Genomic DNA, 18,700 nt, shown 5'->3' with positions numbered 1-18,700 from the left:
ACTGATGTTGAAGCCAAACCCCAATACTTTGGCTACCTGATGTGAAAAACCAACTCATTTGAAAAGACCCTGATGCTGGGAAAGATTGAAGGCGGGAGGAGAAGGGGACGACAGAGGATGAGATGGTTGGATAACATCACCAACTCAACGGACATGAGTTTGAGTAAACTCCAAGAATTAGTGATGGACAGGGAGGCCTGGTATGATGTTGTCCATGGGGTTGAAAAGAGTTGGACACGACTGAGCGACTGAACTGAACTGAAACTATTAGAAGTAGTAATGTTTAATTTATGTTTGCTTATCGTTCCTCAGAGATTATGCAATCTTATGAATTTATGTAGAATGAAATAAAATCTAGCCTTCACATGCCTTTCAAACATAATGCATTTATTTTGATTAATTTTATAATTGATAAACTTCACATGATACATGTGTGGACATTTGTTTTATTCATTTCAAAAAATTGTGCAGAGATATACCTTTGTTTTAAATGTTAGTATTTTAAATACATTTAAATACACTATAAATACATTTAAAAATGCATTACATAAATTCACAGAAACCCAATTAACCCAGAAAAGTACAAATAAAAAAGTAAAATCCTTTTTCCTAGCTGGTGTTCCCATTTTCTAGAGTCTAGAAGCCACCACTGTTGATAGGGCCTTGTGTGTCCTTCCAGAAATTTTGCATGCATATCCCAGCATGACAATGAAAAAAATTAGTAGTCGATTTAAGAAATAAATAGAAAACTTTGTTCTGGCCAACCTGCAAATTATTACCCAGGAGATAAAGGAAATGGAAACCTGCTCCAACATTTTTGCCTGGAGAATCCCTTGGACAGAGAAGCCTGACGGACTACAGTCCACAGGGTGGCAAAGCGTCAGACATGACTGAAACAACTTAGCATACATGCAGCGTTCTGAGAGCTCTGAGGACTATTCTGCATCTTGAAGGTCAAAGCATATATAAATATATAAGTTTTTTGAGACAAAGGGTTATATATCAAAATAATATATTGACAGTTTACATAGTCCAACAAGGTGAGTAGTGGCTTATTGTGACCCCTTACAGGATTGAGAAAGGAATGTTATCTCCTAAGGTGTTACCTGTTGGTACCAGGAGGAAATAGCTTTTTTTTTTGGTGAATGAGCATTCCTGTGTCTTCTAAGGGGATCTAGTTAATGTATAACGCAGGTGCACAAGGCATGCTAAAGGGGAAGGGGTGGTGGCTCAAACAGGCAGGGAGAGAATTTTATGTTTAACATTTTTCTTGTCCTGTCTTAAAAATAACTTTATTTCATCAATTCTCTCTTTTGATAATTAATCAAAAGGTGATCAAATATTTGGTCCCTTGATGCTAGGATGGTTGGTTACCTCCTGTGGTATACCATGTCCCTCGATGCCGGTTCCTAATAGCCCAGTTCTTTCTTTTCTCTTAGGGGAGTTGTACTGGTAGGATGTCTGGCAAGGACTGACAGTTAATTTCAAGTGGTCCAATAGGACTTATGCCAATTTTCCCTTGCATGTATACTGTGCATGTCCATTATTTTATAGAGAACGATGGATGTGATTAATAGTTTCAAATGGTTTGGATATTTTCTAAATGGGAGTAGGTGATACACAACATAAAGGCAAGAAACTACTATTAATATTTTTTAAGTTACACAAACTGTTATTAAAATGTAGGAGTAACTATCATTAGCAAAGATTTAAGCCAACATCCGCCTGAATCAAACCGTCTTCCTAACATTTCACTTAAACTGGAAAGAGGATCATTCAGAGTGGAAATTTGATTTTTCTTATGTGTCATAAGGCAGGTTACATTAGAAGACTCATCAGGTATAAAAACACAAATCTTGAAGGTCAAAGCATATATAAATATATGTGAATATATTCACTGTGTGTGATAGTGCAAGTTGCCCCTGTAGGACTGCTTTCCTCATCATGGAAACTTCTTAACTGAACAAACTAATGACTTGGTTTCATGCGTGCATGCTCAGTTTCTAAGTTGTGTCTTTGTGACCCCATGAACTGTAGCCTACAGGCTCCTCTGTCCATAGAATTCCCAAGCAAGAATACTGGAGTGGGTTGTCATTTCCTTCTCCAGGGGATCTTCCCAACCCAGGGATCGAATCCATGTCACCTGCTTGGCAGGCCGGAAGCCATCTGACAAGCCCAATGATGGTTACTACCATTTAAAGCTTACTGGCTGAATTTTGTTGATGCCTCTTTATAAATAATGACATATTCTATTCCAAGTGAAGGAACAAATATCATGACCAAATAATCATACCACTGAAACACTAATTGAACAGGTGTGTATATTAAGTCACTTCAGTTATGTTCGACTCTTTGCAATCCTATGGACCGTAGCCCACCAGGCTCCTCTGTCCATGGAATTCTCTAGGCAAGAATTCTGGGGTGGATTGCCATCCCTTCCCAACCCAGGGATCGAACCCATCTTTCACGTCTCCTGTATTGGTAGGCAGGTTCTCTACCACTAGCGCCACCTGGGTAGCCCAGTTGAATCTAGCAGGCCAAATTAAAGACAGGTTGGCAGGGACTATTTTCAAGGCTACCCATAGGTGACCTTGAGCCTAAGGAAAACCAATTGTTCATCTTCCTAACCAACCTGGGAATAGCTAAGGCCATAAATTTGTTCCATAAATCTATTGGGTCCTGTTAGGAGCTACTCAATATATTTAATATCTAGTGAAAAGGAATATTTATAGATAGATTAAACATAAGAGTTTAATGTAAGAGTGTCCCATTTCATAAGAGTGATTATCATCAGTACTTGCATGGTACCAGAATTCCTTTCTTCTAAGCTAAAATCGATAAGGGCCTTCCAATTAGAACCTTGGAGAGGAGAGATCCACTGAGGCAACCCAGAAATACTGGACATAGGTAATCAACCATAAATCTAGCAACTGGGTTGATTTTTGACATTTGCATAAGCCTGAGCTCAAGAAAGTAATGTTTGGTTCACAAACAAAAGTGTGATCAAGTCTCAAAGTAATTATTACACAGGTCTGGTTCGGCATCTTGGAAGCCGTCTACTTCGGATGTTGTCTTCTTCTTGTCCTGGTCTGGTACTGCTGGTCTCAGTCTAAGAGGGTGTCAGAATCAGGAGTTTCAGTCCATTTAAGAGAGAAGGCCTGATATGGCCCCTTCCAACAAGGCTGTGGACAGTCCTTTATCTGATATCTTTTCCAATGTGAATAATCTTCTGGTTGCAGGACATGAGGCATCTGATCTGTATCCAAAAATAGATTACTGTGATAAACTTCAGAAATAAACATAGAGTATCCTTTTAATAATTCAATTAAGGGGCTTCTCTGGTGGTACAGTGGTTAAGAATCCACCTTCCAATGCAGGGGATGTGGATTTTATCCCTGGTCAGGGAACTAAGATTCTCACATACCACAGGGCAACCAAGCTCACATGCCACAACCACTGAGCCTACCTTCCACAGCTAGAGAGAAGTCCACAAGCTGAAAAGAACCTGTTAGCCACGACTAAGGCCTGATACAGCAAAAATAAATAAATATTTTTAAAAATAAGTCTTAAAAAAATTCTATGAATCTTCTTGTAGATGAGGCATTTTTGCAAAGACATCAAAGTAATGTCTTAGAATGACAAAAGACTTTAAAGGTATAGCTAGCCTGGAAAATCCTGTGGATGGAGGAGCCTGCAAGCCTGCAGTCCATGGGGTCGCTGAGGGTCGGACACAACTGAACGACTTCACTTTCACTTTTCACTTTCATGCATTGCAGAAGGAAATGGCAACCCACTCCAGTGTTCTTACCTGGAGAATCCCAGGGACGGGGGAGCCTGGTGGGCTGCCGTCTATGGGGTCCCACAGAGTCAGACACGACTGAAGTGACTTAGCAGCAGCAGCAGAGATCTGATTACAATGCAATTGACAAAAAAACTTAGTTATTGCTATAACGTACAACATTTTAAGATCATAATTAGAATTATGACTGGTAGCATTATACCAGAACATATCCAATTTTAGAAATTTTATATAATTTATAAGAATATTTATATTAATGACATTTTATCCATACAGTGCAACCTGAGAAGGTTTATCTCCACTCCACTAGGCAATGCTTCCCATATAACCCAACATACTAAACAATCCTAATTGTTTTAATCTCTCTCTGGGATGCTTCAGGGAGCGTCTAAGGTATCCCCAAATTAGCTGGAGGCAAGAAAGAATTTTGTGTTTAAAAATTTTCTTGTCCTAAAAAAAAAGTTCTTGCCCTGCCTTAAAATAAAAATAATTTTATTTCATATATACATCTATAAAAATACACAAATGGTATTGCATGATGTGTACAGTGCATCATGATATTTTTCACTTCCACTAATTACTATGGAAGTTTTTTTTTTCATACCTATGGATTTATTTCATTGTTTTCAAATGTTGTATAACATTCTGTAAGATGAACTATAATATATTGAGCTAGTGCCCTGTAAATATATCTTCTTAAAAAATGCTTGTCTTTTGGGGTATAGTGGCATTGTGGGTGACTTTTTCTGCCTTATATTTACAACAATATTAAAGCGTCTATGCTGTTCCTATAATTTTTTTTTTGCCATGTCACTTGACTTGTGGGATCTTAGTTCCCAGAACAGGGACTGAACCAAGGCCCTCAGCAGTTAACCACTGGACCACCAGGGAATTCCCTATAATTAGCTATTTTAATTTTTTTTTTTAAAAAAAAACATCTTTTAGGGTGTTGTTTGCAATAACAAAATTCAACAGGGGACTCTGGGATTCAGTAAAGACTGAGAAGGGGCATTTGAATCTACTCATTCAGGAATAGATAATGGCCCCTAATTACATTTTCAATAGAGGTCAAAACCAAATTATTGCAAGTTAAGAGGTGAATGTAATTGCCAGGCAGATAATTTGTTAGAGGAGTTTGCCAAAGATTGGTGAAAACAGGACAGACTCTTTAAAGAGCAGCAAAGTTGGGCAAAAGCTTTGTTCAAATTTGGAAAGGCACGGACAAAACAGGTGTAAGGTCTGCCTCCTTAGCTATTTTGATTATAAGCTTAAAGAAGACCTGATTAACAGTGGAGGGTTGATAGTGTTGCAGGAGGGGGGCCCCATCCAGGGCCCAAGAGTGGGCTCTTGTTTAACACTCAGAAATGAGTTGTCTGAGGAGACTTGCATGCTGACATAGCAAGAGGCGTTATTGGGAAGGGCGCCGGGGGTGGGGAGAATAGGAGGGTAAGGGGTACCCAGGAGGACTGCGCTGCCACATGGGTCACAGTCTTGGGTTTTATGGTGATGGGATTAGTTTTCTTTCTGGGTTGCATCTTGCCAGTCATTCTGACTCAGGGTCCTTCCTGGTGGTGTGCACATCACTCAACCAAGATAGATTCCAGCGAGAAGGATTCTGGGAGGACATATTGACTGGTGTCTATAGTCTCTCCTTTTGAGCTTTCCAGAATTCTCGTGGGTGCTGGCTAGTTCTGTGTCCTGACCAGGATCTCCTGTCCTACAATAGCTCATGCAAATGGTTACTGTGGTGCCTGGCCAGGGTGTGCGGTTTCCATTTCTCCTATCAGTAGCAGCCTAAGACAATGTCCTCACCTTTTTCTTTTTGTTGTTTTACTTGGTAAAAAGGGAGTGAAGGTAAAAGGTCCTCATAAATTATGATCTTGTGAGGTCAGTAACCAGGCACTTGGAAGGGGAGGAAGGCCTTGATCATAAATCCCTCACGGTTCACCCATAAGCAAAATCTAGTTTGTGTCAAGCTGGCTTCTTGGAAAATGTGAGGAAATCTATTATATTTAAAATCCTAAACTCATATTTGCCTCAGTGAGGGTCTTTTTGTTTTGTTTTTGACTGTGCCATGCAGCATTCGAAACCTTAGGTCCCCCCTGCTGCTGCTGCTACTGCTAAGTCACTTCAGTCATGTCCGACTCTGTGTGACCCCATAGACGGCAGCCCACCAGGCTCCCCCGTCCCTGGGATTCTCCAGGAAAGAACACTGGAGTGGGTTGCCATTTCCTTCTCCAATGCAGGAAAGTGAAAAGTGAAAGTGAAGTCGCTTAGCTGTGTCCAACCCCCAGCGACCCCATGGACAGCAGCCTACCAGGCTCCATCGATGGGATTTTCCAGGCAGGAGTACTGGAGTGGGGTGCCATTGCCTTCTCCGTACCAGGGATCAAACCCGTACCCCCTGCTTTGGAAGCACAGAGTTTTAACCTCTGGACCGCCAGGGAAGTCCCCTTGGTGAAGGTCTTTTGAAGAAGAAAATGGAGAGAACAAAATAACCAGAGAATATGAATTAGGTTGATAAACAGGAATGACTTAGGCAAAATTATGTACTTTGAGAGTTACCCTATTCTGGTGTAGTTCTAGAAGTCATGTCCTCATCTTTGTTTAATATGAGGATTAGCCCTCACTTGGGGGAATTTCCAGCTAGGTTAAAGGGGAAGGTGGTACCAGGTCAGTGAGGATATATTTAGGACAAAGCATTGGGCCTTAACACACACCTCAAATCACATCATTTTGAACAGGAAGGGTTTCCAGCCATCCCAGTTCCAGCCACTGCAGCACTGAAGGTGTGCCCTCAGGGAAATTCAGGATCAAGAAAAACAGGAAGCATTCTGTGCCTTGGGTATTAGCCTTAGTTAAGATGCATATCTAAGGAGTAATTTCAGTGAACCCAGATCCTTGCATCTTTCCAAAACAGAAGAGTGCTAAAATCACCAATCTGTAGCATCTGTTCTTTGTGATGAGCAGTAATCTTTTGATGTTTGACTACATGTTTCCAGCAAAAAACTCATATGCCCTGGGACTTCACTGGCGGTCCAGTGACTAAGACTCCACACTCTCAGTGCAGGGTGCTAGGGTTCAATATCTGGTCAGGGAACTAGATCCCACATGCCACAACTGAAGATTCCACATGCTGCAGTGAAGATCAAAGATCCCATGTTCCACAACTAAGACCTGGTGCAGCCAAATAAATATTAAAACAAAACAGAAAAACAGGGGCTTCCCTGGTAGTTCAGTGGTAGAGAATATGCCTGCAAATGCAGGAGAATATACAACTAAGCCGGTGTGTCACAACTCTTGAGCCTGGGCTCTAGGACCCAGGAGCCACAACTGCTGAAGCCCATATGCCCTAGAGCCCTTGCTCCACAGCAAGGTTTCTTGAGGAGAAGCCTGAGCACTGAAATTAGACAGTAGCCCCCCTGCTTGCTGCAACTAGAATAATGCCTTCATGGCAATGAAGACCCAACACAGCCAAAAATAAACTTAAAAAAAAAAAACAATAAAAATCTCATATACCCTGGCTTTCCCTTGACCTCTTTGGAACAGTTCCTCAGTTTTCTGAGAAGTTGTCTCCCAGGCTGTAGTACTCAGTTCAGTTCAGTTCAGTTGCTCAGTCGTGTCTGACTCTTTGCGACCCCATGAACCGCAGCACACCAGGCCTCCCTGTCCATCACCAACTCCCAGAGTCCACCCAAACCCATGTCCATTGTGTCGGTGATGCCATCCAACCACCTCATCCTCTGTTGTCCCCTTCTCCTCCTGCCCTCAGTCTTTTCCATCATCAAGGTCTTCTCAAATGAGTTAGCTCTTCGCATCAAGTGGCCAAAGTATTGGAGTTTCAGCTTCAACATCAGTCCCTCCAATGAACACCCAGGACTGATCTCCTTTAGAATGGACTGGTTGGATCTCCTTGCAGACCAAGGGACTCTCAAGAGTCTTCTGCAACACCACAGTTCAAAAGCATCAATTCTTTGGCGCTCAGCTTTCTTTATAGTCCAACTCTCACATCCAAACATGACTATTGGGAAAACTATGGCCTTGACTAGATGGACCTTTGTTGACAAGGTAATGTCTCTGCTTTTTAATATGCTGTCTAGGTTGGTCATAACTTTCCTTCCAAGGAGTAAGCGTCTTTTAATTTTATGACTGCAGTCACCATCCGCAGTGATTTTGGAATACAGAAAAATAAAGTCAGCCGCTGTTTCCACCGTTTCCCCATGTATTTGCCATTAAGTGATGGGACCGGATGCCATGATCTTAGTTTTCTGAATGTTGAGCTTTAAGCCAACTTTTTCACTCTCCTCTTTCACTCTCATCAAGAGGCTCTCTAGTTCTTCTTCACTTTCTGCCATAAGGGTGATATCATCTGCATATCTGAGGTTATTGATATTTCTCCCGGCAATCTTGATTCCAGCTTGTGCTTCATCCAGCCCAGCATTTCTCATGATGTACTCTGCATATAAGTTAAATTAGCAGGGTGACAATATACAGCCTTGACATACTCCTTTTCCTATTTGGAACCAGTCTATTGTTCCATGCCCAGTTCTAATAAGATCTTTGAAGCAAACAACTCAAAAATTTTAGGTTGTGCATTGTTCTGCAGTTGATACCCTGTAATGAGCATTCTCTTCTAACACCTAGAATCCTCTGTGTTTAGGTTGAGTCAAGGCCTCTGAATACTCTCTGGTGGCCAGGCTAGCTGTGGGGAAAGGGGGAGGGGCGCGGGCAGGTGAAGGGCTCAGAGGAGGAGGAAAAGTGACTTTTCATGTTACCTTTTCATATTTTGAATCTCTTGATTTTTTTTATTATGGAAATATTTCATTCAAAAATATAAGTTGTTTTAAAGACTTGATTAAGGGAGGGGTGAGAGGAAGGCTCAAGCGGGAGGTGGTATGTATATACATACAGCTGATTCATGCTGTTGTACAGCAGAATGTAACACAACACTGTAAAGCAATTATACTCCAATTAAAAAAAAAAACTTGATTAACACAGAGAAGAGAAATTTGGTTTTGTTTTCTGGTCAGCATGGGCTCCTGGATTTACTTCATTTCATTCCTACTTCTTCATTTGATCTGTAATTTCATAATGTGATGTTTTAGTTTAGGGCCCTCTCCCTGCAAACCACATCTCCAACCCAAATTAACTAAACAAGTCAGCTTTTCTTTCACCACATCTTTGTTTCCCATCAGCAAACAAGACATCTTGCTAAACACAGACTAACCACCTGAAGCCTGACAACTGAATTACAGGCAGACGCCAGCCCTGCCTGCTATTAGCTGCATGACCTTCAGCAGGGTGCTCATAAAACATTCTGGAATTTGGTTGCTTCATGTGGGGCTGAGGAAGGTGCACTCACGAGGTTAGAGGTCAAAGGGCCTAGACTCACTTTTTGGTTCTGCCACTTGGTTGCTCTGTAAACCTGGGCATGCTGCTTGGCCTATGAGCTTCAGTTTTTTAAAAAAAAAATAGCGATGAATCTTCTTTCCAGGGAGGTTGTGAAAGTGAAATAAGAAATGTCAATGTACCTGCTGTCTAGAACAACTGGGCTCTCAACTCTTATTAGTGTCTTTTCCTTCCTCTTTACCTTATTTCCAGTTTTGTTTTAAATTGGTAAAATGAGACTTTGTGAACTTTGTAAAGCCTGCCTGTGACTCAGGCCCTCTGCCTTTCATAGTGCTTCACAAACTGTGAAGCAGAATTTTGTGGTTGTTTTGGCACTAGGCAGACTTGGGCCCCAGGCTGTGAATTTCTCTGTCCTCTCTAAATTGTGTTTGAATTCCAGAGGAGAGCTCTGTTTTTCTAGGTGGAAATTAGGTAAACTTTTCCAGGAGCTTGCCCCAGGCATCACGCTGGGGGCTGGGAGCTCCTTCTGCTAGATCTTCCCAACGTTTTCTCTGGGCTCAGCAACGCCAAGCCACCTGAGTTGTCGGGTAGGTATTGTTCTTAGAAGCCACCTGGATGCTGGCTCAGTCTCTCTCAGGACAAGAGAAGCTGCTTAGACCTTTGAAACATATCATTGAAAACCTATTCACACTTACAGGGAAGCCAAACTGATAAGGATGATAAGGATGATGAGGATGATGACAATAATAATAAGCCCTACCTGCTGCTCACTATGTATATATACTATGCTATGGGAGAAGCCAGGATGCCTTCAGCCTAGTCACTTGAATTAATTTTTAAAGCTTTTATTGTATTTCTAGCTTTTCTGAAGTTTTCCTCCTACAGCACATGAAAGTGTAAGATCGTAGTTTTAAACTTAGCCATACCAAGATGAGGAAAGAGAGAAGACAGTTAACCCCAAAATTAGTGAAGTGAAAGTCGCTCAGTCATGTAGTTTAGAAATGAGCCAGAGGTACACATGGAAGTTTAGAAGACTACATTAAGACACTTGACAGGGAAAAGATAAAAAGAAAGAAAGAAAAGAGACACTTGGGGGAGTTCCCTGGTGGCCTAGTGGTTAAGATTTCTGGTTTTCATTGCTGTGGCCCAGGTTCAATCTCTGGCTGGGAACCTGAGATCCTGCAAACTGCTAGGTGCAGCCAAAAAAAAAAAAAAAGGAGTAAGAAAAAGACACCTGGCATTGCCACTCAGAGGATTTGTAAGGTTTATTAAACAGCAACTCTCCCTGGCCCTCAGCATTTTTGTCTTAAGATGAGGGGGATTGGTATCAAATCCTCCCTAGCTCTGACTTTCCTAGGCCAGATGCTTACAAAGAAGTTCTTTTGTTTCAACCATGTCCTTTCCCATGAGCAAGGGGGAAGAAAGAAAGGATCCCAATTTTTATATTTTATAGAGCAAATAGCCTATGTCAGGCACTGCATGAGCTATTTTGTTTACATTAATGTATACATTAACTCCTAGAACAGCATTGCTCTGTTAATTTGGCCAGTGGTCTTAAAACGGGGGTGGCAGTGGGAGTGCATTGCCAGCAGTACCATCACAATGTTCTCTTATTTCTGTCTTATCAAGAAAACAAGAAAGTAGGGACTTCCCTAGTGGTCTGTTGCAGGGAAAAGCCAATTCTGACTCCATGTTGGAATTGTTTCTTTGACTTGCTTTTTGTTGCTTTTGTTGTTATAATCATACATAATGGTCTGTCTCAGAGAATCTTGCCCTTCTGCCTGACTGGTAAACTAAACTGCCTTTGTTCAGAACCCTGCCCTCCCTTTAGATGGCAAGAATGAAGAAATTAATACATTCCCTGCCTGAGGCTTGCCATTCTAGGAGATATTTGCAAGATTAATGGCCACCTCCCCCAACCATCTTCGATCTATAAAAAGAACCTGACATCCAGCTCCAGATAAGATGGTTATTTTGAGTTAGTCTGCCATTTTCTTGGTCAGCCAGCTTTCTGAATAAAGTCAAATACCTTGCCTCAACACCTCCTCTCTCATTCATTGGCCAGTCCTGCAGGGAGCAGAGGGAGTTTGGAGTCAGTGACAGTTCAGTGGTTAAAAATTCTGTCTTCCAATGCTGAGGACATGGATTCAATCCCTGGTTGCCAAGATCCCACATGTCTCGAAACTAAGCCTGTCCACCACAAGAGACCGTATGTGCCGCAGTAAGACCCAACGCAACCAAATAAATATTAAAAAAAAAAAAAAGTAATTAATAAACATAAATGGATAGACAGAAGCATGTATACATATGTATTTATTACAAATAACATATTTTCATGTGGTACATAATTTAAATTTTACATTGAGGTGCAAAATTAAAAAACAAAAGGAGTTGAAACTATATGCTGGACATTGGCAGTAAGATAATCCCAGTTAATCTACCAAGCATATTTTATTGGGGTTAACTGAGAGTTCATAATATGTCCAAATGAAGTTTCATGTATAAATCACAGGTGAACTGTTTCCCAATCCATCCTTTCTGTCCTTTTCCCTACTTAAATTGCACATGGGGAACTTATCTGACGGTTCAGTGTTTAAGAACAAGGCCGGGGGCTCTTTGATCCCAGCTGGGGGAACTAAGATCCCACAGGCTTTGTGGCCTGAATAAAAAAAAAAAGAAAATGTAATTCACTAAATATTCTCATTGTAAAGTAATCAGAAAGCATAGAGAAAAGACTTCTGGGCTGTTCTCCCCTCTGCCCTCCTCCCCACCCCCAACCCTGAACTTACTCACCCACTTATCCAGTCCTCTCCTCAGAGAGCCACAATTATTTACTTTTTTTTGGAGTGGGGGTGCTCTACTAGGCCTTCATTCCTGCACAGGCCTTTCTCTAGTGGCGGCAATCAGGAGCTAATCTCTAGTTGTGCTGCTCAGGTTCTCATTGCAGTGGCTTCTCTTGTGGAACATGGGCCCTAGAGTGCTCAGGCTTCAGTAATTGCGGCTCCTAGGCTCTAGGGTGCGACTTCCCTTTCACTTTTCACTTTCATGCATTGGAGGAGGAAATGGCAACCCACTCCAGTGTTCTTGCCTGGAGAATCCCAGGGACGGGGGAGCCTGGTGGGCTGCCATCTATGGGGTCGCACAGAGTCGGACACGACTGAAGTGACTTAGCAGCAGCAGCAGCAGCAGGCTCTAGGGTACAGGCTCAATAGTTGTGGCTATTGGGCTTAGTTGGTCTGAGGCATGTGGGATCTTCTCAGAGGGATCGAACCCGAGTCTCCTGCATTGGCAGGAGGATTCTTTACCACTGAGCCATCAGGGAAGTCCCACAATTCTCTTTTAGATGTGTATTCCAGCTCTATAAAAAGTAAAGTTTCATCATTGATATCCTTAAGTCCTTGCTTTAAGGAAAAAAAAGAGAGAGACTGGAAAGAGTAAGGGGAAAATGGGACTCGGTAACCTACAAAACTTTTGGGCAGGATGTTTTTAAAATGCACGTTCAGAATGGGAACTTGAACTGTGCCTTGAACTTTCCAGCATGAGCATCTGGCTACCCCCACCTTGGTAAATACTGCTGATTGACTGTCTCTGGCACTGGCCCACCTGCCAGGGACAGTCAAACACAGGAAAGCTGACAAATTACCAGCATCTTTCACTTTTTCATTTTTATTCTTTATATTTATCAGTCTCCCATACTCGGATGATGGCTGAGAATGGGAGTTTCTCTTACACACAGTAGCAGAGACAGTTTCTCTTTTTCTCTTTCTTTTCTAAAGGACAATGTCAAGGACGTGTCAAAGCCAGGTCAGTAAATGTTACATCAGAGATACTGCTGCTATATTTACTCCCACTTGCCCTTCAAGCAAAGTAATTTATATGATGAAAAAGAGCAGAGACAAACCGACCTGGCTATCTTCAGAGAAAGAAAGCATTGAATTTTAAAGCTGTGTGTGGTCTTGGCATTGCAGTTAATTTCTCTGTGGACTAAATTTCCTTTTTCTCTCTTTTCCCACCTTTTTAGAATTCTCTCCGAAGAAAGAGTTAAAGAGACATGGTACTTCATCCCAGGCCTGCAGACCTGCAGTTGCTATTCAGGATTCAATTCATTCCAGGCTGTCACCATAGCCTTGAGATAAGAGAGACTAAACAGACAGGAGAATGACGAGCAGAATTACCACCAGATTGGCTTCTGTTCCACTCCCACCCTGAAGCCCTCTCTGGGAGTTTTCATTCTTCAAACCTCAGTTTTCTGCTTTTTAATCAATTTTGTTTGCGTATTGTTTGGAGAATAAATATTAATAAGGTCTTGTGGGGAAAGAAAGGTTATTCAGTTTTGACTCCATTCAATAATCATTTCTTTCTTAAAAAATTGAAGTACAGTTGATGTTGGGTTTCCAGATGGCTAAGTGGTAAAGAATCCACCCACCAATGAAGGAGACATGGATTCAATCCCTGGCTCAGGAAGATACCCTGAGAAGTAAATGGCAACCCACTCAAGTATTCTTGTCTGGGAAATCCCGTGGACAGAGGAGCCTGGCAGGCTACAGTCCATGGCTTAGCAAAAGAGTCAGTTACAACTTAGGGACGAAACAACAACAATAACTTGATTAGCAACTGTTTGAATCTGCCCTTTGCAACTCAGGGAAGATTGTGGAGGCTGGGGTCTTGCCTGCAAGAAATGGGAGACAGAAAGGCCTCTGTGCCTGCTCACTTTCAATCGCAGACCTATCACAGACCAGAGTTCTCTGTGCTATATAGTAGGACATAGTTTCTCCATCATATATATTAATATAATAGTTTGAATCTGCTAATCCCAATTCCTGCTCCATCCCCCCACACACTTGGCCACCACAAGTCTGTTCTCTATGTCTATGAGTCTCTTTATGTTTCATAGGTAAGTTCATTTGTGCTATCTTTTAGATTCCACATGATATCATATGGTATTTGTTTTCCTTACTTCACTTACTATGATAACGTCTAGGTCCATCCATGTTACTGCAAATGGCATTATTTCCTTCTTTTTTGTGGCTGAGTAATGTTCCATTTTGTATATGTACCCCATCTTTTTATCCACTCATCTGTCAATGACATTTAGGTTCTTCCATGTTTTGACTGTTGTGAATAGTGCTGCTATGAACATAGTGGTTCGTGTTCATAGTGGTTCATTTTTAATTATAGTTTTGTCCAGATATATGCCCAGGAGTGAGATTACTGGATCATATGGGAACTCTATTTTTAGCTTTTAAGGAACCTCCATACTGTTCTCTGTAGTGGTGGCACCAACTTACATTCTGACCAACAGTGTAAGAGAGTTCACTTTTTTCCACACCTTCTCCAGCATGTGTTATTTCAACAATCTTTTCTAAAGTACATATTAAGTGCTGGCAGAGAATACCATCCAGAGTAAAACATTGCACCTACCCTTAAGGAGTTAACAATCTAAAAAATGGGAAAAAAAAATTATAAAGAACCTTAACCTCAGGCAGCAAATGATAAATTTCAAATGAGGGAATGTGGAGGAAATAGGACAGGATTACAGGAAGTCCCTCATGCTCAGTTGGTAAAGAATCTGCCTGCAATGCAGGAGACCCTGGTTCAATTCCTGGGTTGGGAAGATCTGCTGGAGAAGGGATAGGCTACCCACTCCACAGCCTTGTCTAACTCAATGAAACTAAGCCATGCCGTGTGGGGCCACCCAAGATGGGCGGGTCATGGTGGAGACGTCTGACAGAATGTGGTCCACTGGAGAAGGGAATGGCAAACCACTTCAGTATTCTTGCCTTGAGAACCTCATGAACAGTATGAAAAGGCAAAATGATAGGATACTGAAAGAGGAACTCCCCAGGTCAGTAGGTGCCTAATATGCTACTGGAGATCAGTGGAGAAATAACTCCAGAAAGAATGAAGGGACGGAGCCAAAGCAAAAACAATACCCAGTGTAGATGTGACTGGTGATAGAAGCAAGGTCCGATGCTGTAAAGAGCAATATTGCATAGGGACCTGGAATGTCAGGTCCATGAATCAAGGCAAATTGGAAATAGTCAAACAGGAGATGGCAAGAGTGAACGTCGACATTCTAGGAGTCAGTGACCTAAAATGGACTGGAATGGGTGAATTTAACTCAGATGACCATTACATCTACAACTGTGGGCAGGAATCCCTCAGAAGAAATGGAGTAGCCATCATGGTCAACAAGAGTCCTAAATGCAGTACTTGGATGCAATCTCAAAAATGACAGAATGATCTCTGTTCGTTTCCAAGGCAAACCATTTAATATCACAGTAATCCAAGTCTATGCCCCAACCAGTAACGCTGAAGAAGCTGAAATTGAACGGTTCTATGAAGACCTACAAGACCTTTTAGAACTAACACCCAAAAAAGATGTCCTTTTCATTACAAGGGACTGGAATGCAAAAGTAGAAAGTCAAGAAACACCTGGAATAACAGGCAAATTTGGCCTTGGAATATGGAATGAAGCAGGGCAAAAGCTAATAGAGTTTTGCCAAGAGAACGCACTGGTCATAGCAAACACCCTCTTCCAACAACACAAGAGAAGACTCTACACATGGACACCACTGAAATCAGATTGATTATATTCTTTGCAGCCAAAGATGGAGAAGCTCTATACAGTCAGTGAAAACAAGACTGGGGCTGACTATGGCTCAGATCATGAACACCTTATTGCCAAATTCAGACTTAAATTGAAGAAAGTGGGGAAAACCACTAGACCATGCAGGTATGACCTAAATCAAATCCCTTATGATTATACAGTGGAAGTGAGAAATAGATTTAAGGGGCTAGATCTGATAGATAGAGTGCCTGATGAACTATGGAATGAGGTTCGTGACATTGTACAGGAGACAGGGATCAAGACCATCCCCATGAACACACACACAGAACACAGAAGTCGCTCAGTCGTATCTGACTCTTTGTGACCCCATGGATTGTAGCCCACCAGGCTTCTTGGTCCATGGGATTTTCCAGGTGTGAATACTGGAGTGGGTTGCCGTTTCCTTCTCCAGGGGATCTTCCTGACCCAGGGTTCGAACCTGGGTCTCCCGCATTGTAGGCAGACGCTTTACCGTCTGAGCTACCAGGGAAGTCCATCAAAAAAAAGACTAGTAGTAAGTTTCAAAAGGATGACATCCCCATGGAAAAGAAATGCAAAAAAGCAAAATGGCTGTCTGGGGAGGCCTTACAAATAGCTGTGAAAAGAAGAGAAGTGAAAAGAAAGGAGAAAAGGAAAGGTATTCCTCCCCGCCAAAAAAAAGATATTCCCATTTGAATGCAGAGCTCCAAAGAATAGCAAGGACAGATAAGAAAGCCTTCCTCAGTGATCAATGCAAAGAAATAGAGGAAAACAACAGAATGGGAAAGACTAGAGATCTCTTCAAGAAAATAAGAGATACCAAGGGAACATTTCATGTAAAGATGGGCTAGATAAAGGACAGAAATGGTATGAACCTCACAGAAGCAGAAGATATTAAGAAGAGGTGGCAAGAATACAAAGAAGAACTGTAAAAAAAAGATCTTCACAACCCAGATAATCATGATGGTATGATCACTCACCTAGAGCCAGACATCCTGGAATGTGAAGTCAAGTGGGTCTTAGGAAGCATCACTACAAACAAAGCTAGTGGAGGTGATGGAATTCCAGTTGAGCTCTTTCAAATCCTGAAAGATGATGCTGTGAAAGTGCTGCACTCAATATGCCAGCAAATTTGGAAAACTCAGCAGTGGCCATAGGACTGGAAAAGGTCAGTTTTCATTCCAATCCCAAAGAAAGGCAATGCCAAAGAATGCTCAAACTACCGCAAATTGCACTCATCTCACACGCTAGTAAAGTAATGCTCAAAATTCTCCAAGCCAGGCTTTAGCAATATGTTCAAGCTGGTTTTAGAAAAGGCAGAGGAATGAGAAATCAAATTGCCAACATCTGCTGGATCATGGAAAAAGCAAGAGAGTTCCAGAAAAACATCTGTTTCTGCTTTATTGATTATGCCAAAGCCTTTGACCATGTGGATCACAATAAAGTGTGGAAAGTTCTGAAAGAGATGGGAATACCAGACCACCTGACCTGCCTCTTGAGAAACTTGTATGCAGGACAGGAAGCAACAGTTAGAACTGGACATGGAACAACAGACTGGTTCCAAATAGAAAAAGGAGTACGTCAAGGCTGTATATTGTCACCCTGCTTATTTAACTTATATGCAGAGTACATCATGAGAAACGCTGGCCTGAAAGAAGCACAAGCTGGAATCAAGATTGCCAGGAGAAATATCAATAACCTCAGATATGCAGATGACACCACCCTTATGGCAGAAAGTGAAGAGGAACTAAAAAGCCCCTTGATGAGAGTGAAAGAGGAGAGTGAAAAAGTTGGCTTAAAGCTCAACATTCAGAAAATGAAGATCATGGCATCTGGTCCCATCACTTCATGGGAAATAGATGGGGAAACAGTGGAAACAGTGTCAGACTTCATATTTTGGCGTTCCAAAATCACTGCAGATGGTGATTGCACCCATGAAATTAAAAGACGCTTACTCCTTGGAAGGAAAGTTATGACCAACTTAGACAGCATATTAAAAAGCAGAGACATTACTTTGTCCTCAAAGGTCCGTCTAGTCAAGGCTATGGTTTTTCCAGTGGTCATGTATGGATGTGAGAGTTGGACTGTGAAGAAAGCTGAGCGCCAAAGAATTGATGCTTTTGAACTGTGGTGTTGGAGAAGACTCTTGAGAGTCCCTTGGACTGCAAGGAGATCCAACCAGTCCATTCTAAAGGAGATCAGTCCTGGGTGTTCACTGGAAGGACTGATGTTGAAGCTGAAACTCCAATACTTTGGCCACCTCATGCAAAGAGTTGACTCGTTGGAAAAGACTCTGATGCTGGAGGGATTGGGGGCAGGAGGAGAAGGGGACGACAGAGGATGAGATGGCTGGATGGCATCACTGACTCGATGGACAAGAGTTTGAGTGATCTCTGGGAGTTGGTGATGGACAGGGAGGCCTGGCGTGCTGCAATTCATGGGGTCTCAAAGAGTTGGACACGACTGAGTGACTGAACTGATTGACTGACCCACTCCAGTATTCTTGGGCTTCCCTTGTGGCTCAGCTGGTAAAGAATCCACCTGCAATGCAGGAGACCTGGGTTCGATCCCTGGGTTGTGAAGATCCCCTGGAGAAGGGAACAGCTACCTACTCCAGTACTCTGGCCTGGTGAATTCCAGGGACTGATAGTCCATGGGGTTGCAAAGGGTCGGGCATGACTGAGCGACTTTCACTTCACTTTAGGGGAAGTTTCAAAGGGAGAAGCAGCCCTGAGATAGGAAATAACAAGAGGACATTCTTGAGTAAAGAAGAAAGAATAAAGAAAGATGCAGAGGAAGCAGAGCTCAGAATAAGTTCAGAGGACAAGGAGTCAGCAATCTGGTACGTGTCAGGGAGCCATGGTGGTAAGTTGGATTAATATTGGAGATGCGAAGTCTATATTAAAAAAAAAAAAAGGAAGAAGAAGTCTATACTTAATCCTGTAGGTGTCACAGATGTTTAG

The 18,700-nt window shown here is 42.0% G+C and overlaps 1 long non-coding RNA gene across 2 annotated transcripts in view; it reads left to right on the top strand.

The window, feature by feature from the left end:
* The window catches only part of LOC107132296 (uncharacterized), a 64,027-nt gene extending 50,558 nt beyond the window's left edge, over positions 1–13,469 (top strand). For both annotated transcript variants that reach the window (XR_009493889.1, XR_009493888.1), the window contains one exon: positions 13,170–13,469. This is a non-coding gene — a long non-coding RNA (uncharacterized lncRNA). The remainder of the gene's footprint in view (positions 1–13,169) is intronic.
* Positions 13,470–18,700: the final 5,231 nt, after the last annotated feature.

The sequence above is a fragment of the Bos taurus genome, chromosome 3, assembly GCF_002263795.3.
Source record: "Bos taurus isolate L1 Dominette 01449 registration number 42190680 breed Hereford chromosome 3, ARS-UCD2.0, whole genome shotgun sequence".
Taxonomy (NCBI): Eukaryota; Metazoa; Chordata; class Mammalia; order Artiodactyla; family Bovidae; genus Bos; species Bos taurus.
Note: the sequence above shows the minus strand (reverse complement) of the source record. Positions and strands in the feature narration are given on the sequence as shown.